Source organism: Onychostoma macrolepis, chromosome 03 (genome assembly GCF_012432095.1).
Source record: "Onychostoma macrolepis isolate SWU-2019 chromosome 03, ASM1243209v1, whole genome shotgun sequence".
Classification (NCBI taxonomy): Eukaryota; Metazoa; Chordata; class Actinopteri; order Cypriniformes; family Cyprinidae; genus Onychostoma; species Onychostoma macrolepis.
Window position 1 is genome coordinate 50,144,344 of NC_081157.1, and position 4,669 is coordinate 50,149,012.

At 35.4% G+C, this 4,669-nt stretch overlaps 1 long non-coding RNA gene across 1 annotated transcript; it reads left to right on the plus strand.

Moving 5' to 3' along the window:
- The first annotated feature begins 378 nt into the window (after positions 1-378).
- On the plus strand, positions 379-4,094 carry LOC131536122 (uncharacterized). Its single transcript, XR_009269845.1, has 3 exons — positions 379-640; positions 900-1,001; positions 3,554-4,094. It is a non-coding gene; the product is annotated as an uncharacterized LOC131536122 (long non-coding RNA).
- The last annotated feature ends 575 nt before the right edge of the window (positions 4,095-4,669 follow it).

A 4,669-nucleotide genomic window follows, 5' to 3' on the forward strand; every position in this document is an offset into this window, starting at 1 on the left:
TTGAGTTGAAATATTTTATTAACTCATTAAATGCTCATTAAATTTCCATGAAGAAATACATTGCAGCTTTGAATTAAGATGAATGAACAAATTCAAACAAGACATCAATTTAAAGGATGGTGTACAGTCGTTTTACTTGCACAGCTTTATAATGTAAATAATGACAGAATACTGTTTTAAAATCTTACTTGTGTGTTATATCATAATCCATTAGAGCAGTGATCTCAAACTCAGTTCCTGGAGGGCCACAGATCTGCGGAGTTTAGCTCTAAATAACACCTAGTGATTTCTAGTGATCCTAAAGACCTTGATTATCTGGATCAGGTGTGTTTGATTAGGGTTTGAGCTAAACTGTGCTGAGCTGTGGCCCTCCATGAACTGAGTTTGAGACCAATGCATTAGAGTGTGTGCTTTTGTTCAAGCAAACAAGATGAAAAACACAGCAGTATTACTAGGGATGAATTATGGACCAGGCAACAAAAATATACATTATATTTTAATCAGAATAAACTCATTTACACTTCATCAGGAAATCTAGAAACCAAATCACAGGAAACAGAACAGCCGCAGTAAAGATGAAACCTGAACCAAGAACAACTGAAAACGAGGACTACAAATACAAACGAGATAAAAGACACAGGTGAGACACATGAGGACAAATCAAACATTATGGCAACACATGACAGAGACAAAGCAAAACTAACAGACTGACAACTGAAACCCAGAAACAGACATGACACACGTTTAGTGAGAGTGAATGTGACAAATGCTGGATTTCCTGATCATGATGATTCCTGACAATGATTTCACTCTCAATTAATAAATCATGTAAACAGTCTGAATATAAAGAAATAAGGATAAATAATTCATTTATTTATTTGTATTACGTTTGGGGGCAGTTGGACTATAACCCAAAGGTCGCAGGTTCGAGTCTCAGGTCCGGCAGGGATTGTATGTGTGAATAACCAGCGCTCTCTTCCACCTTCAATACCACGACTGAGGTGAGACCCTTGAGCAAGAACCAAACCCCCAGCTGCTCCGCGTGCGTGTGCGTGTGTGCACGTGCGCATTTTTGTGACAAATCAGGACATAGATTTGTATAATGACCAGTGATGGGAATAACCCAACGTTACTAACCCCGTAATTTTTTTCAGTAATGAGTAATCAAACGAATTACTGTTTTCCCCGTTACAACGCCGTTACTGTTACTGACAATAAAATGTGGCGTTACTATATTATATTATTATAATTTAATTTGTCAGTTTATCTGAATGGACAGTGTAGCTGTATTTGACGTACCATAAACTCTCCGTCGCTTTCTCTCACATACACGCACGCAAAGAAAGATACAGAGCGAGAGAGTCTTTCATAACATGCAGAATTGACGCGCTACATGTAAACGATATTCTTTGTTGTATTTTCCTGTCAAAATAACGGAGTTCCTTTGGAATTCTTCAGCTTTTAAGAACTGCCGGTTTCTCTGGTAGTGGGCGGAACTAATGCGCAAACGACAATCTCATTGGCTGGCGCTCACCTATTATCATCCCTGTTTTGATTTCAGCAAATCAATTCGAGCGAACGCAGACAACGTGGTTAATATTCATGAACCCAGCAGCTCATTAATCCTTAGTGCGTTTTATATTGATGACAAATATGCATTCATACTTGGTTATTCTAATTACTAAAGTTCTATCATATGATATTAAATTATCATAATATTATATTATAATGCTTGACTGACTGATACTAAGTGTCAGTAGATACATAGTGTAGATTAATGTACAATGTTTTATAATAATAATTTATACTTTTTAGTGTCCATTTCATTAATTTAACATATTTAATATTGGGGGCATCCAAAGTTATTTGACATTTGAACATTTTTTTAAAAAGCAACGCAATAGTTACTTTCCCTGGTAATTAGTTACTTTTATAATGATGTAACTCAGTTACTATTTGTGAGAAGTAACTAGTAACTATAACTAATTACTTTTTTTAAAGTAACGTGCCCAATACCGATAATGGCAAGGGTATTACACAGGTATTACAAGGAGAAGGTGACTTTTCAGGACATTACCCCATGTAACCATTTTTCAAAACGCTTGTAAATCACAAAGAATGGAGTGTATTGAAAATCTGAAATAGCACAAAGTCTCCTGTAAGGGGTAGGTTTAGGTGTAGGGTTGGTGTAGGACAACAGCACATACAGTTTGTACAGTATAAAAACCATTACGCCTATGGGATGTCCCCACTTTTCACAAAAACAAACGTGTGTGTGTGTCAAACACTAAAGGTAGCTGCAGGTCAGGGTTGAACATTTTAGGGTAATCATGCCTTATATTCACACAGCCTGTCGTGCCATTGAGTGCTCGACAGCTTAGTTCATTCTGCATTTCTTCTCATTGGCACAGTGGTTGACTATAAAAAATGAAAAATGTCCAAAAGGTCTCTAAATCTGTTGTAGATTTATATCTGAATTCTTAAATCTGAAAAAAAAGTGTTTATTTTTGTCAATTGCAAATGAAAAGGTTTGCTATATAGCATCCAAAGTTCACATTAAAGTCATACAGCGGATATGCAGAGATGTTCAAGGATGAGCAGTATGTGACCAAACGGAGCATTGCAGCACAGGTGATGATTCATTCACGTTCAGCAGATCCTGTTGCCATGGCACTGATCAAAAGATTAGGTCAAGTGACTTATTTTTCATGGCAAGATAAGCAAGAGGTGAATCCCAGTCATACTGAAAGTCAGCCAGATTCTTCCTCTTTTTTTTGTTTTTAACCCTCTTTGCGATATGATATCAATGAGGAAAAAATTATTTGTGATATGTTTCTTGCTTATAATTGGACACTATAACAATATCAATAAACATGTTCATTAATGTTTTATTTATTTATTTATCATTATTATTATTAGTTTGTTGCCTCAAGCCAACATTGTACCACTATGGACAAACTTAAACATTTTACATTTTCATGCAGAAAAAAGTAAATATATTTATTGTTAACATCAATTTCTTTAACCAAACACTTGAACAGACTGTTTTATCTAGTTTTTTTTTTTTTTTTACTGTATTGCATATCTCATATTTAATAAAAAGTAACATTTCATATCCAGCTGTTGATCTCAGGCAACATTGTAGCATCGTGGATCACAAGTATAACCAAACCATCATATCAGTTATCCTATCAAAACATTCAACAATCAGTGTTGTTTCAAGGTAAAAAAAAAAAAAAAATCATCATAACTTTATCCTAATATGCATGTTAGCCTGTCCTCCAACAAGCGCCTTATTACGACCTATATTTACGTTTTAAAGTTAAGCGCCCTCTAGTGTGCCTAAAAATAATGACAGTGTTGTGTTGCGTCTGTCGTCATGAAATTATGTATGACTGTCATTACCAATCAAAATGCTTGTTTATTTAAATGCAATGTGTGGACTTTTTACACCGATCTCATGGTAATTCGTACATATTTTACTTGGTGGCTAATTCATACTAATGACCACACCTAACCCTACCTTATTTTCTTTGTCCACATCCTCCTCCAGGTCTACCTCTTCCTCTCCTCGGGGGACAACAAGAGATCAACTTATACAGAACAGTGTCTTCTTTTATTTGTTGAACTGTTTGCATCATTTCTAGTGTTAATGAAGGATTGAGTTTGTGTTTATCGTCCTGATGAACTGCAGCTCACATGATTCATGTTCAAATATAAGAATAACATTAAAATAAAAAAACACTGAGAAATTCAAAAACAGATAAATGTATTATCAGATTCCCAGGCTGAACAAAGGAAACACAATCAGATGAATGGTGTTTAGAGGGTGCAAACACACCACAGTGCAGACGATAAACCACAGAAACCACCATTGCATGAGAAGTGCTTTCTAAAAACAAACATTCACATTCACAGCTGACGTGTTAAAGTTCGTCACAAATGACACATTTTTTGAAACCTTCACTCATTTCTTCCAGCTCTTACAGTCCTCATCCTCCTCGGATTGTTTCAGTCCATTGTTCGCATCACATCCAGTGATCTGTTCGCTCTGAAATGCTTGTATTTTGAAGAGTTGCTTTAATCACATGATTAGAAATGAGTGTGAACACTTTTGAGTCGTAATAAGTGATGACAGCTGTGTTGTAGTGGTGTTTCACTTTTGCCGCTCGTGTTCACTATTCTCCAACATGAGTTCATTTGAATGTGTGAATGTGAGCGAGAATCAAAAGAACAATGATTAATGTGATTCAGTGAGAACTCAAAAAGACAAACAAAAAATGAACTATCCAAATGATGTACCAAACATCAAAAGCAGCATTTAACCCTCTACATAACCTAGGGGGGTTTTTTTTAAATAAAATGAGACACCCATTTAATTTATAAATGCTATCTCAGGGTAGCAGATCTCAAATACTAATCAATGAAAATGCAAAAAAGTGGTCACATGACTCACATGGGGTCCATTTTGTTTCCTCTTTCAGGACATGTGCACATCGCATGATTCCATATTTTCTCCAATGAAAAGTTCATTTATCATCAATTTTCATCCATATAATTGCCTACAAAAAACCTGAGCCACCTTCATTGGTAAGTAAAGAAGTATTTTCAAAAACTTTACGTTATATACCATCAAACATATATTAGAAAAAAAATGCATGTTGTCTCA